The sequence below is a fragment of the Giraffa tippelskirchi genome, chromosome 11, assembly GCF_054371585.1.
Source record: "Giraffa tippelskirchi isolate mGirTip1 chromosome 11, T2T-mGirTip1v1.2.pri, whole genome shotgun sequence".
In the NCBI taxonomy this organism is placed as follows: domain Eukaryota; kingdom Metazoa; phylum Chordata; class Mammalia; order Artiodactyla; family Giraffidae; genus Giraffa; species Giraffa tippelskirchi.
Genome location: NC_137285.1, coordinates 58,422,968 through 58,448,901, shown reverse-complemented (window position 1 = coordinate 58,448,901; position 25,934 = coordinate 58,422,968). Strand labels below are relative to the sequence as shown.

At 36.7% G+C, this 25,934-nt stretch overlaps 1 long non-coding RNA gene across 1 annotated transcript in view; it reads right to left on the bottom strand.

Moving 5' to 3' along the window:
- Nucleotides 1-7,426: 7,426 nt before the first annotated feature.
- Nucleotides 7,427-25,934, bottom strand: part of LOC145527046 (uncharacterized) — a 74,424-nt gene continuing 55,916 nt past the window's right edge. The window contains exon 5 of the long non-coding RNA XR_014069429.1: nucleotides 7,427-11,506. This is a non-coding gene — a long non-coding RNA (uncharacterized LOC145527046). The remainder of the gene's footprint in view (nucleotides 11,507-25,934) is intronic.

The following is a 25,934-nucleotide window of genomic DNA, read 5'->3' as shown; positions in this document are numbered from 1 at the left end:
CTCACTGCCTCTCATAGATCGTATGTCCTTCCCAAAGGACATCAATAAATTTATTTCTTCATAAAAGAAGAAATGTTTTGCCTTCCTCTAAGATCAAATAACTGAAAACATTTTTCCTTTTTTAAAGTTCTTCACTTCTCTTTCACCGTGAATTAGAAAGGTCTCAACCGTGTCACACTGAATTTTAGTAATTCCCAATTTAAGTTTGCATTGTTTCTCAGGTGAAAACTTTGACTTTCTGGGGTATTAACCATTCCACTATTAATTTACATTTAGGAAAATCTCAATTATTCTTAATTGCAAACTTTGCTTAGGTGATTATCTAAGTAGATAAGTCTGTCCCTATATGTGTAAAGGTTAAAATTTGGCTCGTGTTAAATTTAATTTTTAATTTTGATATAAATGTTCAAAAGACCTTCAAAGAGGCTTAACCAATTTATTTCCCCACAAAGAGAGTTTTCAGAGTCACCATTTCCTGACTAATTCACCAAGCCTTTTTCACTCTTCTCTCATTTTGGGGTGATATATGTATATCACAATTGTTCTAATTTCATTTCCTTGAATTTTATAGCAGACTTAGTGTTATTTCAAAAGTTCATTCACTTATTTGTATTTCATATGCTTTGCCCATCTCTTTATTGGGCAATTTAAATTTTTATTGGCTTTTTAAATTCTTTTTTTATACATATATATACAGGTTTTTGCTAAAGCAGTATTTTTTATTATATGCTCTTACATACATTTTTTATTCTAGTCTACTTTTTGCCTTTTAAATTTGTTTACCTTTTAACATACTCAGGTTTATTTTGGCGGTTTCTTTGGGCTTATAAAAATCAAACCTCTGTTTTTTTCCTTTTTAGATTCTAGATTTTCTGTCTTATTTAGGAAGGCATTCCTCAAACTCACCTTTATTATATATATTAAATTCTTATGTTTATTATGAATTATTTGGAGATTCTGTTAGAGTCCTCTTGGTCTATTAATTTCTTTTGAATCAAGAGTATTATATTTATATTTATTATATATATGATATTATATAGAGAAATATTTATGTATTATTTATATAATCATGTATTATATAAGTACTATGAAATAATATCATATCCATTGTATACTATAAATAGTATGATAAAAGATAAGTGTGTATGATTTCTACATAATATAAACATTTTAATTGAATTGAACAGGATTTCTCATCTAATGTGGAATACCACCAGTTTTAGTGAACATTTTACCTCATGCTTGGCTCTGATGCATTTTACCATTAAGTAAAGCCTATGCTTAATGTCTTCTAGAAACACACTATGTGTGGTTAAAAGGTTTTGTTTTTATATTGCTAAGAGATTTTCCAGTAGGAACAATTTTTCAGTATCTTCTGAGTGATTTCCTTCATACACACACTTTTAATTTACTGATAGGATGAATCACACTGGTAACTTTCCTAATGTTGAACAATAGTGGCAAACTTGGAAATAAACCACCTTGGTTATGGTGTATGGTGACTGCTTCAGTTTGCTCTTATTTGACTTACGTCTTTTGCTTCTGTATCCGTAAGTGAATCATTTGGGGATTATCTTTTTCTGGAATCAAGAGGAATTTTGCCATCCTGTCTACCTTCTCATGAGTTGAAAAACCTACCAATTCTAAGCCCTGGTATAGACATTATAGAATAACGGAACTCAAAACATTCTGAAAGCTATAAAGTTCACTATGCTTTTAATTTAAACACATAAAACAGATATCATATATTTAGATTATGCTATTTACCATCCAACCCCACCTCTAAGGATAGACAAAAGTCATTAATTAGTGTGACTAGATGTTATATCATGCATCTGAGATATTTATAAACAAACCCCTGACTACATCATTTATGTTATTAAATGTTTACTCACTAGATTAGTTCAGATAGTGTTCAGATATGAGTAACAGAAACCTAAACTAATAATGGTTTAAATAAACTAGAAGTTTATTTGTCTCTCAGGAAAAAAGAGGTAAACAATTCAGAGAGATGGTAAGGCAGCCTTATTCCACAAAGCCCAGAGGGACCCAGATTCCTTCTAACTTTCCACTCTGTCATCCTTTGGGCATGGTCTTCACTCATGGACTGAAATGGAATTACAGACATCATATAAATTATAGGCATCAAGTTAGGGAAAAGAGATAAGAAGGCTCATTGGGTTGATGCCAATTGTCTCATATGGAAGGGTCCTGGAAGCCATCACAGGTATTTCCTCTTATGTCCCTTCGACCAGAACATAGTGATATTTCATGCTTCCTACAAAGGAAGCTGGCCAGTATATTCTATTATTCTAGGAAAATATAAGTGAAAGTGTTAGTCGTTCAGTCATGTCTGACTCTCTGCGACCCCACCAGGCTCCTCTGCCCATGGAATTCTCCAGGCAAGAATACTGGAGTGGATAGCCATTCCCTTGTCCAGGGAATCTTCCCCACCCAGGGATCAAACCCCAGTCTCCCATATTACTGGCAGATTCTTTACCATTTGAGCCACCAGGGAAGCCCTAGAAAGTCATGTATCTAGCTAAAACAATCTTATTATAATGAGAGAAATGTAGAAGTAGATATTGAAAGAAAATTAACCATCTCTGTCATTGCTATTTCACACACACTTGGAAGAAGTCTGCCTGTGTATTTCCTAGCTTCCTCTGTCTTCATGAATTCAAGGCCCTGGGGACAAATGTTCTTGCCCAGAGAGGAGAGATAGATCAGTACAAATTAATCAGTATTGATGGAGAAAAGAACTTAAAGAGCATGACTTACTGCCAGTGGATCAGTGGTGCCTTACTGATGGATAAAAAACAGAATATTCCTTGAATGAAGAAAGTGTACCCTAGTCTTTCAGCCAGTCAATATATTCTGGGGGCCAGTAATGTAACCCCATTATTTGGGAACCATGCAGATTACAACAAAGTTGTCTTAAGGAGTTTATAATGCAGTTGGAATGATGGCACCTACAAATAAAATGTTATACAACCCAATCATTATTAGTAACAAAGAGTCTCCATATGATTCCACATATGGAGTCTCAAAGTCTCCATATGACTGAATGATAACCATATTTGATATAGACAAAAATGGAGATTTCTGCTTCATATGTTATGGTACCTAGGGAATTTGAAAGGATTGGTTATTAATATCTTCCTGAAAACAACTAAAAATACTGGATTAAATATGAAAATGTCATATTAAAAGTATCTATGATATAACAAAAATAATAAATTATTGCTAATCAAAAGCTAGGTGGAAAAGAGAATCCTCAGATAAGCAGACAACTAAGTTGCTTTTACCATTGGGCATTTTCTAAACCTAGAAACTTAAATTGCAATTTTACAGCCTCATAGCATCGTAGGGATTGGAAACAAAGGTTAACCCAAATTAGAGAGTCTATAAGAGAGTCTTGCCAACCAATAATCTGGGATTCCAGTTGGCCAAATGCTCAGTGAAAATTAATAAAAAATAAGCTCATTCCTTCCTCCCCACCTTCAGGGAGCTACAGGAAAATTTGCTTTGATATTGAGGAAACAAAAAGGATACATTTTCCCTGAGATGTCATAATTTTAAATGAGCTTTTATATAGATTTGTAGCTCAAATACATATCACTTGTGTGTTCAGAGACTTCAGACTATAAATTCATTTTAAAGTTGTCCTAGACATAATTCTCTCAGGTATAGGACAGAAACAAGCAAAACTACTCCCCAGATACTTAGAGGAACTCATCGTCATCCAGGGACTCAAAAATTCCTATAAATAATTTCCCAGAGAAAACAAGCAACTCAGGATTAAAACTTATCTGTACACATCAAATCAAGGCATTATGAAAACAACTAAAACGCTAAAACAAAATGAGATTTCAAATATTTGAATAGTTAGCACTAAATTATAAAATGCCTATTAAAGAGAAGAATTAACCTGTGAACACTATTAAAAATGACCCGCAAACCTAAAAACAGAGATACTTTAGAAATGACAAATACATGTACTTAAATTTAAGAACTCAATTGATATGTTTGTGAGCAAATTAAACACAGCTGAAAGAAAAATTAAGAACTGTAAAACAGAGAAAACTATCTACAATGTAATATGAAGAAAGTAGTGAAAAAATGAAAGTCAAGAGTGGTTGCACATAGAGTTAGCATGTTATCAAATTTTCTGTCAAAGCTTCAGATGGAAGGAGAGACAGAGTGAGGCAGATACAATATTTAGGAAGACAACGCCTGAAAATATTCCAGAAATGGTGAGACATCAATCCACAGATTTAAGAAACCTCATAGGTCCCCATCAAAGAAATCTCACTCTGTGTCAATAGTAAACCAGCACAACACCCAAGACAGATGGTGTTAAAAGAAACCAGGGCTTGGTGGAGGAGGAGGGGAGAGGATTCTTTCAACAAAGCAACAGACTGACATTTTGTTTCTCAACAGCTTCAGTGAAAACAAAGCCGGTGGAATGATACATTCAATGCGCTGTAAACAAGCGACTGTCTATCTAGAATTCTATATGCAGAGAAAATATCACTTTTAACAAGGGAAAAATAATGGAATTTCCTTATAAACAAAAATTCAGAAAGTCATTAGCAGACCTTATGTAGTAAAATTCTAGAGGATATTCCTCAGGTGTAAGGCAAGTGATCCCAATGGAAAGTCTGAGATACAAGAAAGAAATAGCAAAGAAATGAGTAAGTTTTTGAGTAAACCTGAGTTTTGACAATGTAAAATCAATAGTGGTAGTAATATAGCATGAAGTATAAAAAATATATAATTATAATTCCTAGCAAAATCATACAAATCAGGAGGAGAGTAAGTGGAATTAGAGGTGTTTTAAAGTTTATATTGTCTAGGAGAGAGGTAAAGTTTTTCCATTAGACTTTGATGTGTTAATTAGTCACATTGTAATTTCTAGACCTTTGATTTGCTCCTGGGTTCTCATGCCCCTCAAGACTTTGCCTCTGCTGTCACTGTGAGGCTGGCTGTCCCTTATATTTAGCAGAGTGGGGAGGTCTTAGAGCCTGCTCTTGAACCTGTAAAGTGTGAATAAGAACATCTATTCCACTAAAAGCAAGGAAACAGAGTATACAACTTCCAAAGTAGGAGAAGGGAATAATAAAAAAAAAAATAATCAGTTCTAAAAACACAAGAAAGGACAGAAAACACAGGACAATTTGAAATATTTGAAACAATTTGAAATACTAAACCTCAATACATTACATGTTGTAGTTAAAGGACAAAAAAATTTTAGACTACCTTTTTAAAATTCCAATTGTTTATTAATTAGAAGAAAGAGGAAGTTTGAAAATGAAAGCCTGGGTAAAGGTATATCATAAAACATTAATCAAAACAAAGTTTCTATATTGCCTCTGCCTCATTTTCTCTCCTTTCTAAGAATGCTGATAAAAAAAATAAATATAGAAACATAAAAGTAGAAACTTAGAGAATGCTGAACAAAATGAACAAAAAATGGGAGATCCCCCCTTTTATCTACATGTGTCTCTGTTGTTTCAAATTTTAAAATAAACATTTTATTTTTATAATTTGATTTTTGCTTAATTAAAAAAAGCTGTCACCTGCTACTTGAGTTCTTATCTGTTCAAGCAAACATTAAGCTCCTCCGTATATTGGCATACATAAGAGATGTTCTTATTCATACTTGACCGGTTCAAGAGCAGGCTCTAAGACCTCCCCACTATGCTAAATATAAGGGGCCACCCAGCCTCACCATGACAACAGAGGCAAAGCCTTGAGGGGCATGAGAACCCAGGAGCAAATCAAAGATCTGTGAAATTTGGACTGGACTTAAGTGGTCACTGTAAAAAGAACTAAAACCAGGTAAATCTCATGAATACAGGTCACCATCCCTGAAAATCTCTGGAAGTCAGAAAAGGTACTCAAGGAAAGGAACTTCCTGGTTTAAGGAAATGTATATTATGATTTATCAAGATTTGGCTAAATATGTTAATGAAATAACATCTGTGTTCACCAGCTGCCTTTACCAACTTCCCTAGAGTGTATTTGGAGAAATCCCAAATTATAAAACTTAAAACTATGGGATGAAAATGTTGCTCAGCTGGCTTGAGCAATTATGGTGAAACATACTTGATTTCATTTTGCAATTGGGGTAAAACATTTGCAATAGCAAATTAATGCATCTTAAGGTTTTTGTTTTTTTAACCTTAATAATATTTTCTTTATATACTTTCACCTCCGATCTGGTGCAAGAAGGCTGAACTTGAATAGCCAAAGTACAGATTAGAACTAGGCACACAAGAGTAAGAAACTGTAACCCCCTATAGGAAAGCAAGAAATGACATAGGACGTTTAGGATAATATATAGTTTCAAGTGCTTACAACATATGGCAAAGCAGGACTAGGAAGAAATAGAGCTGCAAGCATAGGAAAAATAGCTAGTGCAGTAGTTTTTAAAGTGAACTTTGCTAAACCATTAGGTTTTTGTCATGAGAACCACAGCAGAAAGGGAGACTAGTCCCCATCCCTGTTTCAACCATCAGAAAGGGAGACTAGTCCCCATCCCTGTTTCAACCAAACAAATGGTCCATCTATGTGGGATTTCATTGAAAGAAAGTTTGCACTGCTTTCTAAATGATCCTTTAAAAATTTAAAACCACTTGGGAAAAGTAAATGTTTCATCACTAAGTCTTGCCTGACTCCCCTGCAACCTTATGAACTGCAGCCCCCTGCCAGGCTCCCTTGTCCATGGGACTTCCCAGGCAAGACTGGGGTGGGTTTGCTGTGTCATTCTCCAGGGGATCTTCCCTGACCCAGGGATTGAACCAACATCTCTTATGTCTCCTGCATTGGCAGCCATGTTCTTTACCGCTGAGCCACCAGGGAAGCCCAAACAATAAGTAGATCCAGATAATTTTTAATTGCACCCCTGACTGAGGAACCTAAATAAAATCACATTGAACTCTCAGGATCACCATTTTTTACACCATAGAAAATGTAATTCCCATGACCATGATCTCAGAATAACGTTGATTCTCTTACTATACACTAGAGTCTTTCAAGTACTTTATATACATAACTACAGCTAATCTCGCAATACTTTGGATATCAAGACCACTTTTATACTCACCTTATAGAAAATGCAACAGGCTTAGAGTATTTTCAAAATTACCTAAAGTAAAAAAATAACAACTGTCAGAGTTCAATTTTTCTCTCTTCAAATCTCCTGTTCTTAGCAAAGCCACAGCACTTGAAAGCTATTAATAGTTGGTTTATCACATTTAAAGCATCTGGGCTACATAGGAATTCTGTTATCCATCCTGTCATTTATACCAGATCATGAACTTAAATCTCGCTGAGAGAACAGTAACATTCTGGGATCAATAGAAATGGGAGCGAAAAATAAAAATCCAAAATTCTAGCTTGCTTATTAGTATTACTAGTTTGTTTTTTTTTTTTAATATTACCATGTCCTTATATATGTAACTGGTTTTCCTTCAAATTAAGAGTCTTTGTTTTCTTTCTACAATTACCAAACACTCAAAAAACAAACAATCTGGGTAGGAAATGGCCCCCCAAAAATGGAAGACAGAAAACTCAAGAGAACATCAAATGCAAACCCAGCAGGCAGCTTGAACACTGTGTTAATTGTCTTCAGAGGGAAAAGGGAGGGTCTTCCAAAATGCTAATATGGGTACAGCTTTCTGACTCATGCCTTTATCCCCCACAGCACCTGGCATATTGCTTTGCATAATCAATATTTAAATGAATGGATGGATACATATGAAGCTCAGAGCTCCAAAATGCTATATTTCACTTCTCCCCCTCAAATCTAACACCATACACTCACAATATTTCTTAAAGTCTGTTGATACTGAAATCAGAAACAGAATTTGAAGCCTAATTAAGGGCACAAATTGCTTAATATTTTGAGGTTTAACATAACAGATGCCGCATCTTTATATGAACATGTTTGTTTGAGAATCACATTTTCTGGTTATAATGCTGCTCTGGTTATCTATATTTTTGTTGCATAGCAAACGACCCAGCACTTGGTGGCTTAAAACAACAATTTACCATTTTGTCTTATGGTTCTATAGATTGACTGGCTCTAACTTGCGTTGTCTTGTGTGTTGTAGTCCAGTGGCTGCTGGGACTAGAGTCTTGTGAATCCTTGCTGGGCTAGACATCCAAGATGGCCTGTTCTCATTGCTGGTCACTAATAATGGCTAGCAACTGGGACTAAGCGGGAGCTCCTGCAAGTCTTCTCTATGTGTCTTGGACTTCTAACAGCAAGGCTGATTGATTCTGAGAGGAAATATCCCGAAAGATCAACAAAGAAGATATGAAACTTCTGGTAGCATGGGCTCAGAGGCTATAGAGCATCACTCCTGACCCATTTTGTTGGTTACACTGGTCACTAAGGCCAGCCCAGACACAAGGTTATGGAAATTAGACTCCAACTCTTGACATGAGGGGCAACAGACATGTTCAGAGAAGGAAGAAATTGGTAGTGGCCATCGCTGTATACTATCTACCACAAATGCCTAAAACTTAAAGAATCTTTGAAAGATTAGGTGTGAACTGCTACATCTGAGCATTGTGTTGTTGAACTTATCAGGATGTCCTTTTGGCATAATTGTGAATTGAATTGGCATGGTGAAAAAAAGGGTTGGAGTGTGTACAAGCTTTTCCAAAAAAAAGCACACAAAATTTAAACAACCTCATTTATTGAAATAATTTGTCAAACTGTAGAATAGTTTCTATGGTTAATAAAATTTCAAATGAATATATTTCTTCTAAGAAAATACATGAAACAATATCATTATTGTTTATCTCCTAGTACTAAATTATTTCACCTAGTACTAAATCCTACTTCTGATCAGCAACTTTATACATTTTGAAAAGTAAAATACAGTCTTACCTTGTCTCCTAGATCTTAGTGGAAAAAAGCAAAGAATAGCTTATTTTGCCTTGCTAATGCATTCAACAATTAGCAATAAAAAGAAAAGAGATATATTTTTATTGCCCATAATTTTTCAGAATCTATTTGTTTTGCATATTCATTTAATCGTCATAAAACCCCAAAAGGTAGGTTTGATTGACTCCATTTTGTAAATAAAGAAACTAAAGCTCTTTGAGGTTTAGAAACTTACCCATTTAATGGAAAGAATAGTGTTAGGGTCTTGAATTTTTTTTCTCACACTGTCTCTTCTCATGAGGCAAAGTGAGTATACCTGTGTGTCTATGTCTGAGTGTGGAGACAGAGAGAGCATATACATATAGACCTTCACAAAAATGGAGGGAGGCAGTTTGGCAACAATATATTCCAATATAAAGGAGGGAAAAATTGGACAGGAAAATGTATTTAGACTCTACTGGTTCATCTGATATATGAAAAGTGAAAAAGAACTACCTATATTTATATAGAAATCCTAGAAGGATCACTTCATCTTCAGTTATTTGGGGAAAGAAGTAATTCAAATCAGTGAGAAATGACATGAAACAAATTTCTTTATAGGCATACATTTAATGATGTGGTCACTCTATACTTCTATCAAATATACTAAAAGAATATTATAGGTAATATTGCTTTATATTATTTGCCTTTGTGACTAAGTCTTGATCTAACCTGGTAAAATAAATAACTCAGTAGATGAATCTGAAGTAAGATTTGCACAATTTTTTCAGTTGAATAAAATTTAGAGCAATACTCTTACCTTTCTGGAAAAGAGAATGATTAAATAAATTTAGAGCTTCCAACAAAAGCCTAAAATCAAAGAAGACCAAGGCATGGAATCTGAGTATGAAAGATAGGGTATTGTGTTATTTAAATATTAGCACAGATGCACATTTAAATGTGAAGCATTAAAATTTAAGTTGTTTATCTCTCAGACAGATTTAATTTGTTAATAATATCATGTAAGGCAACTAGACCTTTGCTTAGTCTGGTAAAGTAGTGCTGAATCAATTGTAGCCACTGCCTGTTAAAATAGGGGAAAGAGAAGAAATGTAGCAGCAATCATTTGTGTATGTCTAAAGAACAAAGAAGATTTTAAATGTTTATGAAACAGATTTTTTAAATTTCTTATGATTATAACCTAAAATATGCAGGTCTTTTGGGTCTTTGCTATGATGGACCAATATCCTCTAGAATAGTCAGTTCTGACTGACATGACAACCAAGGTCAAATAGTCCTATTTTGTGTGGCACAGTCTGTCTCAATAGCATTGTTGGATTTAGCAAATATTCTTCTTTGTAAGAGTACAGTTTTTCCCATATCTAGTCCATAGTCACAACTGCAATGCCTGACATAAAATAAGGACTCAGCAGATACATTAGGAGTAAATTGAATGTATCTTTTTCTGAATTATAGAGAGACCAACATTAGACCACATCCAGGACTTTCTACTAATATCTGAATGCTTTGTGAATTGCATGTACATATAATCCCTAGTTATATCAATACAGGTAATTTATACAAATATTTTGGCTATTTTGACTCACTGGATCAATCAAATGCTTCAAAACCAACTGGCTCGTTTATGAACAATGCAGTCCTACAGATGATTTTAACATTGCTGTTTCCCTTAACAACTTACATTGATATGTCATCTTATTACAACTGTTCATAAGATTTCTCCTGGAAAGCCAGCTTATAGATAAAAATCATTCATGTATATCTCTTATCTCAGTCCCTGTCCAAGGCTCAGGTCTGCTGCAAAAGCTAATGCACAGTGCCACAATCTCTAAAATTGGAGTCATTTAGTTTGCCCACACCCTTTGTGAGATAAGAGATTGGTGGTGTTAAATTCGTAGATAACCATTAAGGTAGTAGTCCCCAAACACTATGTTTCTTAGCAACCTCTACTCAAGTAGGGTGGCATTTGCTGTACGTGCTCTCGTCTATCTAATCAAATATCCTGCCGCTAAGAGTAATCAACAAACAGGTATTTCAGAGGAAGAGACCTTTCTCTTTCTTTTTAAACTTCCTTAAAAAATAAAATAACATAAGAAAAAGCACTACATGGAAAAGACTCTCAATTTTAATTCCCATGGGCAATAAACCCATATTCAGAAACATTAAATAACCTTTCTCTTCAGCCTCCACTGGCCAGGCTGCAAGGACCTGGTGGTGGTCATAAAATTGTCCAGCACTTTTGAAGACCCAGACACAATAATTACCTCCATAAATCTCACTCCGGCCACACAGCTTGCTCTCCAAGAACATTGCTTTCTCTTTTTTTAATCCACTTTTGCTTTCTAAAAGATTTACTGGGCTACAAGATGTGGCTTCTCAGGCTAGCAGGGTGCCCTTTCCAGTCTTCAGCTTGGCTCATGCCTTGGTCACCTGTGAACGCAAACACTCACAACGTTTTCTTAAAGGGTAGCAGTCGATCCCATCTGCCCTCCTTCAGCCTCCATAAGTGAACATTCCGTCCTCTCAGAAGAAGTTGCAGACACTCTTTGACTTTGGCCTTGTGACTCCATGAAAAAGTTCTAGCATGTTGAAGACTGAAGGCATCTAAAGTTGAAGAGTAACATATCATTGATAGGACTGCCTCTTGGCAAAACTCAATTATTGCAGGAGCATTTAAGATTTCTACTCAGAGTCCTTTCCTTTTACCATCTGGTAATATCCTCACAGTATTATAGTGAAAGCTTCATAATGACAGTCTTACCCTTCCTCACACAATATTCTGTACAAAGAATCTACTCAGTAAGTTTTTTTTTTGTTTGTTTAAGTTGAGTTCTGTTGTGTTTGTTAGCATCTTACAGGGAGCCTGAACAACAAGGCACTATCTAACAGTAAAACTAAGCAAGCAATGTTTACCACATTTTGTTTTCAATAGGATAATCTCCCGAAAGTCTTTCACTAAACTTTCCCACTTATTAACGTTTAAAATCTTTGGTAAAACTAACAGAAAAAGTACATCACTATATTTATGTATTTATTCTTCCTTCAGTTCAGTTCAGCCACTCAGTCATGTCTGACTCTTTCTGGAGTGCGCTGCAACCCCATGGGCTGCAGTACACCAGGCTTCTCTGTCCATCACCAACTCCTGGAGTTTGCTCAAACTCATGTCTGTCAAGTCAGTGATGCCATCCAACCATCTCATCCTTCCTATTTTTCCTTAACATGAGACATTTGAAAAGAGAGAACTTAGTGACACCAAATAGGATTCAGATCCTACCATTTCCAACTGGCAAAGAATATTAATATTTCCTAGTGTTTATTGAAATGATAATAACTTGCATCAGGATTATAGAATTAAATGAGAAAATGGGTTAAAAGTCCCTCGTAAAATGCCTAGCACATAGTAGATTTCAGTAAATGTTTATTGGCCTATACTCAGCCAAATATGAAGATGGAAGAAATATTAGACAGAGATTCCTCATTCCAATCAGGTGGCAAGGCCTTAGCGAGCTTGCCAAAAGATTTGCACCACGTGGAACTGCCAAAAGCATTTCCACCATTCATTAAGGTACAGGTGGGCATAAACTGTATTCATCCTGAAGAAATAGCTTTAGATTTACGTTACTCTGAGGAAACATATTAAAATTTCATATTTCTTTCTGAAGTCTTACTCCTACCGAGTTAGTGAGCTTGTCATCTGTGTATAAAGAAGACTCACTTTCAAGGAGAATGAAAAATGCTTCTCTTCTATAATCAGGGACTCACCTCTGTATCCTCCTTAGTAACATCAGCCATCGTGACTCTGGCTCCCTAGCAACCATGTCTTTCTATATCAGACAGCTTTACTTAAAACAATCTTCACTGGAGAAACCAGAGTTGAAAAGAGTCCACGTAATTTTTTTTTTTTAATGAAATATCCAAGAGAATCAGTACAGTCAATTCTCCCTTGGGATGCTAAGTAATTTTCCTTGTATAATTTTAATAAAAAATTTAAAGAGCATAGATTTGTCAAAGAGCTGAATATATATATATTTCATCAGGTAAGTACTTGGTTGCAAATGTTATACTTAAAGAGCAGTAATATAAGAAATGGTAAATCTGTTCTAACTAGAAAGTTCTAAAAAGCAACACACCACATATTTCATGAGAACTTTGTGTTTCTAAACACAATTTTGATGCAACAGTCTGTCCTTTGAGTTTCTGCCCTACAGCCTCTGGGTGAGCTTATTTCTATATTGAGTTGGTTCTCAGCGCCAGAGATCTGACAGAACATAGGAAAGTTTAAGCAAACAGTTCACTTTATTTGAAACGGATTTACTACTGTCATCGGGAACACTGTGTCCCTCTTGCCCTCATTTTATGACCCATGCACCTGATGAGCTGGCTCCTGACACACTTAATCCTCGTCTGCACTCACAGTCCACCTCAGCCTTCCTCACCAGCCTTGGATACAACCTCCACTTCAAATTCACTACCTTCTCAGCCAAAATCAGTGATTACAAAGGGCCAAACTTCGTTGTCTGATTGTCAACAGAGTAACTTATATTCTTATCGAAATGAAGAAAATACCAAAAAAAAAAAATCATGCCTTACAAAAATGATTGATATTCAAAACCAGGAAACATTTCATATGGATATTAAACAAATAATATCACCTAAACAAATTGTATATTGTGCCTTAAAATCTTATTCTGTACAAAGAGATATGATACCTTAGGGAAAGTATTTTGAAAAATAAAAGCTTCAATAATAATAATAATAAATGTTTTTACAGATATACAGCATCTTAAACTTAAACTGGAGAGGGAATGGCAATCCACTCCATGGAGAATCCCAAGCACAGAGGAACCTGGCAGGCTACAGTCCATGGGGTCGCAAAAGAGTCAGACGTGACTGAGAGACTAAAACAACAGCAAACTTTTAAAACTATTTAAACATGTCGTATACAGGGTTAACTTGAAAAATTGTGAAACAAAAATAGCAGACTATTATTCTTCCCATATTCTAGATAGTGAGACCAAGAGAGTGATTTGTTCAATGTCACATGGTAAATTAGTGACAGAACAAATCTAGAACCAAGCTCTCCTAAGCAGGAACTCGGGGCACTGAAGGAAATCTGAGCCGCTGAGAATCAGAAGAGACTGCAGCAGAAGCTCTCTTCATTGGGCATCTGTCTCTCCAGGTCCCAGGGTCAGTCCCACCTTAGTTGATGCCCCTTCTCTCCTTTCAGGTCAACAGCTATTATAATTGCTCCCGTCTTACAGAAAAATAGGAGAGACTATGCTGATTTAAGCTTTGCAGCTCTACTTACAAGAGGAGAATAGCATAACCATAAGATATATGCCACCAACCAAGATATTTAACAAGGAACCCAACAGTTTAAACAACACTTAGTTACTCAGTACTTCCTAACCCCAAGGTACTTTTCTAGGCTTTTGGAAAACAACTAAGAGAAGAGACAACAATCCATCCTCATGGGGTTTACGTTCCAGAAGATGAGACAGATAATAACTTAGACATAATATATAGGTATATTATATAGCATGTTAGATCATGATAAATCCAAGGAGATCAAAATGGGGCAGGCTAGAGAGACTGAGGATACTGGATCATGGGTGGCAATGGGCCTGCAATTGTTAGTGGTATAAAACAACAGTTGAGGTATAAAACAATGGACTGTGTGTGGTTCCCCATCAAAAGAATCAAGCAGAATCTCATGAAGAAGAGAGGAACAGAGCAGGAGGGACTGACCATAGACAAAGTACAAATAACATGCCATCATGAACACATTTTAATACTCACTACATAGACAATGTCTAGACAGGAAAAATCCAGGGATTACTTAATATATCAAAGTCGGTTTACATCCCCTACAACCTCTGGTGTTATGTCCCTCCAGGGACTAACTGATGAGATCTAAATTTATGTTTCCTCCTCTGTTTAGGCTGAACAGATTCCCATGTTTCCTCATACTCTGTATGTATCATATCCTGACTCCCCCTCAAGACAAATTCTGGATGCAAGAAATTCCATCTTTAAGGGATGTCTTTGTAGTTGGCACCCACCAAGTTCTGGAACCAAGGTCAACTTGATTCCAGATAAACTGTCATCTCTCCTCTCCATGACTGTTGGACTCATCAATCCAGGGCCGCTGGACTGATGAGCTTTAATTCCACTTATTCTCCATCCAAGGCCATTTTACTCTATACCATATTCCTTTCAAGAGGGAGCGGCATACCTTAGCAGTTTAGTGCATTTTTCTCTCTCCCGCACTGTCTTATCCAGAATATCAGTTCCTTCCTCTTTTGGTCTTTTTTTTTTTTTCTCCTTCAACCAATCTGTAGACTCTGTTTCTCATAATGATTTACAGGTTTCTGTCTTCTCTTCCAGATTTTTCCAAATGAATCAGTACTGCTAAAGGCTTCTCCTAATGGTATTTGAAACATGATAGTTCTTAGATACAAACTGCTGCCTGGTAGGAATTCTCTCTGTATAATAAGAAGGCTCTCTTCCACAAAACTAAACTAGAAGGTCAGGTTCCAAGGTAGCCAGCTAATTTCAGCTCAAAATTCAGCTTCTGGAAAATTAAAATGAAAACCACTAGAGAAGCTAAATATAGTTTAAACGTCTAACTGTCCTTTGTACATACAGATAATATCAAGAAAAGCAGTGCATGACTGGGTAATTCAAGTGTAACTACCATAGATTAAAAGAGAAATTTAACCACAAATGGAAACGTGACTACAATAAAACTGTTACATATATCCAATTCTTGAAAGGTTTGTTTTAAATATTTGAAGAACAAGCAGATATATTTAGATAAGTACTGTTTATACACAAGGAATCTGAAAAAGAAAGGATGAGTGCTGATAGAGCTGACTTTAGTACGCTTTTTTTCTAAACATCAAAAGTAATAAACAACTTTCTAAACATGACATAATTTATTCCCTAAAGATAAAAAATAAATTGGAATCTAGTCTAGATTATTATATTTATTGTATTGATATATTTACTTTGTTATTACATACGAAGAATATTTTTACTTCAATAATGTTTTCTAAAATTAAGTTTCCATTGTAAAATAGCATGTGCTCATTATGAAAAATTTGGAAGAATCAGAAAATCACATATAACTGATTACATATATAAAAGGATTGCTTGGGTGCCAAAAGCGCAAGTTTATGCCCCAAGGCAGAAAGTATGCCATTCCACACTAGCCTGGCTTCTTGGTTACCTTTTGGTCTTAAACACAACAGAAGTTATATTCCAGTGGTAACAGCAGTAATAAAATGAAGCTTAAATCAAGAAGGAAATAAATAAAGCAATCTGCACATACATTGGGAAAAAGTTCTGACCTGGCAGTCCTCACTCCTGGGTTCCATGGATGGCTCTGACATTGACTAGCTATGTGGTGAGGAACCTCTGGGTAAATCACCTGATGTCTCCAAAATTCCATCAAATTGATATTACTCAAAACTAAGTAGGATTCAGATATTTTAATCAAGTACATTAAATAAAAGCCAGTCCTTCTGGAAAAAAACAAAATAGTAATAACTATAAAAATTCAACTTTTATATCTCACAAATTACCTACACAATTTATCTGATCAACAATAGCCTTTTATCTTAATTATCTGAGAAGAAAATGAAATATATTCTGAACTTTTTATTCTTATTATTGCTTTTTCCCTGTTCTTGGAAATTTTTGAAAGAAAACTAATTAAATGTATCTTCTTGATTGAGAACAGAAATAAGTACAAAACTATCTAAGTGCCTAGCTAGGTTGAGGCAGTTTAAATAGAAAGAATTTAATCATCCAAATTTACTGAGAGTGTTGTCAGAATTAAAGCTAGGCTCTTTAAATAAAGTGATCATGCTGAATTGCAAGAACAGCAAAATATAAGCTGGATTTTTCTCAAGACCACAGTGAATGTCTTTGCCTACACCCTTCAGTTCTAAAAAGGTTCTGTGCAAATTATCTATCAAAGATTAGATATCAATAAGATTAGAGATCATTCTTCCAGTCTTTCACATTAATTTCACTTTCAGGGTGTCTCTAGAGACCAACCTAACCCAGCTCAATCTTACTTTGAAAGTCAAATCCCAGCAATTCTGGGACTGTTTTAAATTAGAGAGTCAGCAGGAGATTTCTTGATATTGGGTACGTTTAGCTACATCTAGGCAAGAAAAAGAGCTAACTCAATCTCTTTCGGAATTTGTTCATACCTTATTTTGTCACTTAGTCACAAATATTTCTTGAGTTTTATCTAGAGAGGCACTATTTTAGGCCCTTGGGTCAAAGATTCTCATCCTCATGCCTTTGTGAATCTTATATTCTAATCTGGAGAGACAGATACTATATGATACACATTATACATGAGTACATCATTACAGTGTATTAGAATATGGTACGTGCTGTGAGTAAAAGAAAAAGTGGAGCATGGTAAGAGGGATAAAGTAGACCAGGATGGGGTGATTAAGGCAGGGTGGGGAATTGCACCAAAGTTTTTAAACTAAGTGACTAGAAGGATGGTGTGGTTATCAAATGATATTAGGAAGATGGAGGCAAGAGCAAGTTGCACGAGGGGAGGGTCATGGGGCATGTGGGCTGAAGTTTGGGGATCGGAAGTTCAGTTTGGGATATGTCAAGAAAGAGATGTCTATTAGAAATGAACATCTGATGGTCCACTTGATTCTGCATTAAGTTAAGATGGAGTGGGAAGACGGTTCTTGATACTCATTCAGAGGTTGAAGGGGAAATTGGAAACTTCTAAAGAAAAACAAAGATACAGATGTCCTAATGAACCATTACCTTCTAAGGTTTTGATATAAATGAAATTGAAATCTTTGTGTCTTGTCATGACATGTCCATATAAGAATAGTAGTATTAAGTCTTACTTTCAGAGATGTAACAAACTTCATAGGAAATAAACACTTGGATCTTAAAAGAGAAAAATGTAAACTGTAAGCCACGTGGAGAGGTTTCACAGCAAGAAGAGATAAACTTCCTTGGGGATTTGGAAGCCTAAAACAAGCTAGTTTTCCTTCTCTGGTTGTGCAAATTCCTATTGCCCTGAAACCTAGATCTGAAAGCAAGAAGCTGCAACTAAAGAATGTCATCTGTGGACAGTGGCATCTCCCACTACAGAACCAATGGCATTGAATTTAGGAGAAAGTTGTAGAGTGCTTCATAAGAATCTCTGACTTTATGAAACCCACATATTATCTAGGAAATGGTTATATAGTATTTTCACTAAATGTTTTTCATTTACCTAATTGACTATATATTGACTTCAAAAAAATGATCTTCTTAGTAGGCCGAAGACTTTTAAGAAGTGTTGGAGTAAGCGATTGGTCCTCCCATTTAACACTACACCTTTGTTTAGATAGAGCATCTCTCCCTCTGTGTCACTTTCAGAACTTCCCAACTCAAATCTCTCATCTGCATCACAATCTTTACCCCAAGCCAAGTATCTGAAGGTCACGCAACACAAAATAATCCTTTCGTATATCATCTCTGGATTTTATGCTTCTAAAGTCCTAGATCCATAGTAAGTAAGCAGTTTATAAAATTACAGTGGGTTGTGTGTGTGTGTATATGTGTATACATATATATGTCTACATACAGATATGTATGTTTTATACATATACACATTTTAATACACACACGTCTTCCTTAGTATCTTTACAGATCCTTAGCAGCATCCTTATCTAGATGCATTAGTAGAGACTCAGCAAAAGTTGCCAACCTATTGATTGTCCCTCAGTGTGTCTGAAATTCAACTTAACTATTAACACAACATTTGAAATCATTTAATCCTCATTTTGCTTTTCTCCACTAGAAAATGACCAAACTGTTGAAGGTGATGAAAGAGTTTAATTTTAAAGTAGTATTTTAAAAATTATTTCAAAGTCTCACTAACCATAAATGGATTTTTAAAAGATAAAAAATGTAAAAAATTACATAAAAATGTAATTAGAAAGGAAAATCCCACTGGCTTCCTATATATTGCAGAACTGAATCCGATTACTTGGATTAGGTCAAGATTTCTGCATGATTAACATTTTATGATTCATTTAAAACGTCATGTAAATTGTAGAGCATTGCTGAGCCAAGCCAGATTTGATCTGTGAGCATTTTATTATATCTGACAAATGCTAATTTGGTTTGTTTTCATTTCTGTAGTGTTTAACTAATAAAAAAAAAAAAACAAATTGCATGTAAACGATGATTAAAAACTTGTTATCAAAAGAGTTACCATCATGTTGCTTTAAGCTTGTTTATTGGAGTATAATCCTATTCTCCAGCTTTTAAGGAAAAGAGGCAAATATCTCAGTTAATTACTGTTTCATTGCTAGTACCCCAGAGCAAGCGCAGTTAAGTGTTCAATGTTCCAAAGTAATTGGCAAGGACTTAGAAGAACCAGGACATATAAATTTGCACTAACAACTTAAGCTAATTGGCAAAATGGAAATAAATACAAGAATTTAGTGATGATCCGGCACTGAAATAAAAAGAACGGCTGACAGCACAAGCCAAGAGCACAGTTCAGCTAAACCTGTGATAGTTACAAGACACTTTAATTGGGATTTCAAATGAAATAATGTGCTCAGATCACTCAGAGCATTTCTATTTAATCACTGTGCATGTACCTGAGAGGGAAATTTTTATACGGATAAGGGGCCACAGTAAGTAACAACACTTCATGTCTACACTTTCGCTACAATATCCACTAGTAAAGCAAAGGAATGTTGTTGTGAATGCAGAAAAAATGCCTCAAAAAATTGTTTGTCCTGCAGATTGGTAAAACTGTCTCTGTGGCATTGAAAAAAAAGCCCCAAACGTAGCGCATTCCCTGAGTGATGTTTATTACCAGGGAGACATTTCTACCTATGTGATAACCACGTGCCAACCAAAGGGCAAAAAGCCCTAGGTCACTGTCACTCCTGTAAACATCACCAGTTATTATTATTGTGTTCTTAACTTGATTGTCTGAAGTCATTAAATAGAGCATATACTCTCCAGAACACAGTTGAGGGAGGGGGATTTTTTTTTTCTTCCTTGCAAAGTTTCAACCACAGCACACCATTAAAAAAAAAAAAAAGTTGGTAGTTGAAACTGCTGAGGTGGAGTCCAGTAATAAATCGAAACAGATGCTCTGCAGTGAGGGAAGGACGGTGCACTGAGGCAGTAAGTGTTGACAGGGTAAACACAGCATCGGGATGGTGGTTGCACCCGCCCCTTTGACGTAGCTCCGTGGTACTTTTATACACACGGCAAACAGGAGCTGGGAATTCACATGCAATGACAGAACCTTAATTTTGTGTTTTCCTTATTGAAATACACACCAGTTGTATACTTTACCCATCACCTCAACCCCTCCCCTAATCCCTTATTTCTCTCCAATCCCAACGATGTGCTGGAGCTGGTCAGCAGTAGAGACAGTAGTGGCTATGATATGCTCAGCATCTGGTCCCCAGTCTACCTTTCCAGACTCATCTTCTACCCCATTCCCACAGTGCTTCCACAGTCTCAATGTCCCCATTTCAGCAAGCAGCCCCCCACTCCTGGATCCTCCACATGCTGTTACGACTTCTTCTCTCTTCTAAGAACATTCCTGACTGGCTACCATCTACCTATCCAGGACTCAGATCAGTGGCTAACTCCTCTTTGAAGTCCCTCCAATTTCTTCTGACAAGAAGTGTCTCAGAGTCAAAGATATGCTTGAAAGAAAACAGTTCTGCCAGTTATTAGGGGTATAACTCCTGTTCATAGGATGACCCCTGTTTTCTCCTTTGTAAAACAAGCATATAAACATGTGTCTGTCACTGTCAGCTGCCTCTCAGGGTTATTTGTGTGTGTGTGTGTGTGTGTGTGTGTGTATGTGTGTATGTGTGCAGTCACTACAAAGTTAAATGTTTAGCACAGTACCTGGCACAAAGTATCCATCAACGGCTGCTGTAATCGTTATCACTTGTTCTCCCAGAACACTTTGTCATGATTCTCTAATAGTGTTTATCAAATCATGTAATAATTGTTTGCTTGTCAATCTCCTACCTAGATAAGCCCTGCTCAGCTCTGTCTCCAATAACCAGAAGGGGTCTCGCACCTAATATGTAATAAACGCTTATGTTCTAAATTAATACCCATAATTCATGTTCTTCATTATAGTGTTTTAAAATGTTCTTAACTAAAGCCTTCAAATATGGCTTTTTTCTTATCCACAACTCTGTGGATGAAACACAAATAGAAGAATACAGCTCACTTGTACAGTTGTTCAGAAATCAGTGACAGCAGGCATTTCTGGAGGTAGAGGAGAAGGCAAAACTAACAAGAGGAAGGTACGAGAAAGTCATCTTGGGGAGAACTGGGTCCCACTGAATGTTGAGTCGCCTGAGCAGGGTATGTAGTGGAGTTTGCATGGAAGAGTCAAAAATTACAAACAGATGGGAACAACCATCCCAGAAAAGAACCTCAACAAACAGTAAAGTTCACAAACTAAGAGTTACGGGTAAAGAGCAACCTGAGATGGTTTTCAGCATTCAGAGAAACAAAGACAAGACAAGCAGGTTTTAAAAACAACCAAACACAAATAATCAGTGACATAAAAATCTTAATGGATGGATTAAAAAATAGTCTAGGCCCAAGTAGGGAAAGAATTGGGCTTCCCTGGTAGCTCAGCTGAAAAAGAACTCACCTGCAATGCAGGAGACCCCAGTTCAATTCCTGGGTCAGGAAGATCCCCTGTAGAAGGGATAGACTACCCTCTCCAGTATTCTTGCACTTCCCTGGTGGCTCAGATGGTAAAGAATCTGCCTGCAATGCAGGAGACCTGGGTTCGATCTCTGGATTGGGAGGATCCCCTGGAGGAGGGCATGGCAACCCACTCCAGTATTCTTGCCTGGAGAATCCCATGGACAGAGGAGCCTGGTGGGCTACAGTCCATGGGGTCACAAAGAATTGGACATGACTGAGCAACAAAGCACAGCACAGCACAGGGAATGAAAGGGTGCATTGGAAGACAGACATGAGAAAGAAAATAATATATCTGGAATACCTAAAATAATATATCTGGAATACCTAAAATAATATATCTGGAATATCTAAAATAATATATCTAAACTATCCCAGAATCCATGGGCTTATAGATCAGTTATGCAAGTTCAATACTTAGGAATGTAGCTGGATGCACATATACTAAAAATAAATTAAATGTGTAATAAATACTTCAGTCAGATTAACTGTTTTCTGTTGTTGTTTTTCAGTTGCTCAGTCGTGTCTGACTCTTTGCGACCCCATAGACCACAGCACGCCAGGCTTCTCTGTCCATCACCATCTCCCAGAGATGCTCAAACTCATGTCCATCGAGTCAGTGATGCCATCCAGCCATCTCATCCTCTGTCATCCCCATCTCCACCTGCCTTCAATCTTTCCCAGCATCAGGGTCTTTTCTAATGAGTCAGCTTTTTACATCAGGCGGACAAAGTATTGGAGCTTCATCTTCAGCATCAGTCCTTCCAGTGAATTTTCAGGGTTGATTTCCTTTAAGATTGACTGCTTTGATCTCCTTGCAGTCCAAGGAACTCTCAAGGGTCTTCTCCAACACCAGAATTCAAAGACATCAATTCTTCAGTGCTCAATTGTTTTCTAATACCATGTAATACTGTGTATTCGAGACTTCCCTGGTGGCTCAGATGGTAAAGCATCTGCCTGCAATGCGGGAGACCCGGGTTCGATCCCTGGGTTGGGAAGATCTCCTGGAGAAGGAAATGGCAACCCACTCCAGTACTCTTGCCTGGAGAACCCTACGGTCGGAGGAGCCTGGTAGGCTACAGTCCATGGAGTTGCAAAGAGTCGGACACGACTGAGCGACTTCACTTTCACTTTCACTTTCACTGTGTATTCAACAGCTCTCAAGTTATTTATTGTATGTTAAAACTATACAAATTGATTCTTGTGACTAATATTTATGATATAGTTGTTCATGTTTTGTCTAATATTAAAAATAGTGGGGACTTCCCTGGAAGTCCAGTGATCAAGATTCCACACTCCCAATGCAGGGGTCATAGGTTTGATCCACGGTTGGGGAACTACGATCCCACACGTCACACAGCACAGCCTAAAACAATTAAAAATAACAAATACTTTTTACATGATGAACTTTCATAGCAGTAAATAATGTTTGCAGATTTTCTTCTGAAACTAGGGATGTTTCATAGTTAAGACAGGTACTCCATTCAAAAATACCACACACCAACAATACTTAGAAACAGTAGTTAGCCATACAAGCAATATATAACTTTGTGATTTATGGTTTAAATTGTAAATAAAACGTGATTAGCATAAATCCAAACTTTCATACTGGAGCAGTTTTCAAACCTACATGTTAAAAGGATTTTCACATATCTTCTTAGACAGTGTTGTTGTTGTTCAGTCACTAAGTTGTGTCTGTCTCTTTGTGACTGCATGGACTACAGCACACCAAGCTTCCCTGTCCTTCACTGTCTTCCAGAGTTTCTCAAACTCATGTTCATTGAGCCAGTGATGCCATCCAACCATCTCATCCATTGTTGTCCCCTTCTCCTCCTGCCCTCAATCTTTCCCAGCATCAGTCTTTTGCAATGAGTCGGCTCTTCACATCAGGTGGCCAAGGTATTGGAGCTTCAGCTTCAGCATCAGTCCTCCCAATGAATATTCACAGTTGATTTCCTTTAGGATTGACTGGTTTGATCTCCTTGCTGTCCAAGGGACTCTCCAGAGTCTTCTCCAACACTACAATTTGAAAGCATCAATTCTTCAGCACTCAGCCTTCTTTCTAGTCCGACTCTCGCATCCATAAATAACTCCTGGAAAAACAATAGCTTTGACTCTATGGACCTTTGTAAGCAAAGTAATGTCTCTGCCTTTTAATACGCTGTCTAGGTTTGTCATAGTGTTTTTTTCCAAGGAGCACACGTATTTTAATTTCATGGCTGCAGTCACCATCTGCAGTGATTTTGGAGCCCAAGAAAATAAAATCTGTCACTGTTTCCAGTTTTTCCCCTTTTATTTGCCGTGAAGTGATGGGACCAGTTGCTATCATCTTAGTTTTTTGAATGTTGAGTTTTAAGTCAGCTTTTTCACTCTCCTCTTTCACCTTCATCAAGAGGTTCTTTAGTTCTTCTTCACTTTCTGCCATTAGAGTTACATCATCTACATATCTGAGGTTATTGATGTTTCTCCCAACAATCTTGATTCCAGCTTGTGAGTCATCCATCCTGGCATTTCACATGATGTACTCTGCATATAAGTTAAATAGCAGGTGACAATATACAGTCTTGACATACTCCTTTCCCAAATTTGAACCAGTCCGTTGCTTCATGTTCAGTTCTACTGTTACTTCTTGACCTGCATACAGGTTTCTCAGGAGACAAGTAATGTGGTCTTGTATTTCCATATCTTTAAGAATTTTCCACAGTTTGTTGTGACCTATAAAGTCAAAGGCTTTAGTGTAGTTAATGAAGCAGATGTATTTTTTGAATTCCCTTGCTTTTTCTATGATTCAATGGATGTTGGCAATTTGATCTCTGGCTTCTCTGCCTTTTCTAAATCCAGCTTGTTTACCTGGAATTTCTCAGTTCAAGTACTATTGAAGCCTAGCTTGAAGGATTTTGAGCATTACCTTGCTAGCATGCAAAATGAACACTATTGCATGGTAGTTTAAACATTATTTGGCATGGCCTTTCTTTGAGATTGGAAGGAAAACTGACCTTTTTCCAGTCCTGTGGCCACTGCTGAGTTTCCAAATTTGCTGGCATATTGAGTGCTGCACTTTAACAGCATCAACTTTTATGACTTGTAATAGTTCAGCTGAATTCCATCACCTGCACTAGCTTTGTTTGTAGTGATGCTTCCTAAAGCCCACTTGACTTCACACTTTAGGATGTATGGCTCTAGATGAGTGATCATACCATGGTGGTTATCTGGGTCATGAAGATCTTTTTTGAATAGTTCTTCTGTGTATTCTTGCCACCTCTTTCTAATCTCTTCTGCTTCTGCTAGGTCCATACCATTTCTGTCCTTTATTGTGCCCATCGTTGCATGATATGTTCCCTTTGTATCTCCAATTTTCTTGAAGAGATTGCTAGTCTTTCCCATCCTATTTTTTCCCTCTGTTTCCTTGTACTGTTCACTTAAGAAGGCTTTCTCATCTCTCCTTGCTCTTCTCTGGAGCTCTGCATTCAGTTGTATATACCTTGCCTTTTCTCCTTTGCCTTTTGCTTCTCTTCTTTTCTCAGCTATTTGTAAGGCTTCCTCAGACAATCACGTTGCCTTCTGGCATTTGTTTTTCTTTGGGATGGTTTTGGTCACCACCTCCTGTACAATGTTTTGAATCTCTGTCCATAGTTCTTCAGGCATTCTACCATATCGAATCCATTGAATCTGTTCGTCACCTCCTCTATAATCATAAGGGATTTGATTTAGGTCATACATGAATTGCTTAGTGGTTTTCCCTACTTTCTTCAACTTAAGTCTGAATTTTGCAATAAGGAGCTAATAATCTGAGCCATATCAGCTCCCAGTCTTGTTTTTGCTGACCGTATAGAGCTGCTCCATCCTCAGCTGCAAAGAATATAGTCAATCTGATTTCAGTGTTGACTTTCTGGTGATGTCCATGTGTAGAGTCATCTCTTTTGTTGAAAGGAGGTATTTGCTGTGACTAGTGTATTCTCTTGACAAAACTCTGTTGGCCTGTGCCCTGCTTCATTTTGTTCTCTAAGCCCAAACTTTCCTGTTTTTCGGGGTATCTCTTGACCTTCTACTTTAGCATTCCAGTCCACTATGATGAAAAGACATCTTTTTTGGTTTTAATTCTAGAGGGTCTTGTAGGTCTTCACAGAAGCATTCAACTTCAGCTTCTTCAGCATTCGTGGTTGGGGCATAGACTTGGATTACTGTTATGTTGCATGGTTTGCCCTGGAAATGAACCTAGTTCATTCTGTCCTGGTGATCGCAGTTATAATGTGACAGCTCTGATTTTTTCACTGGTGAGCAG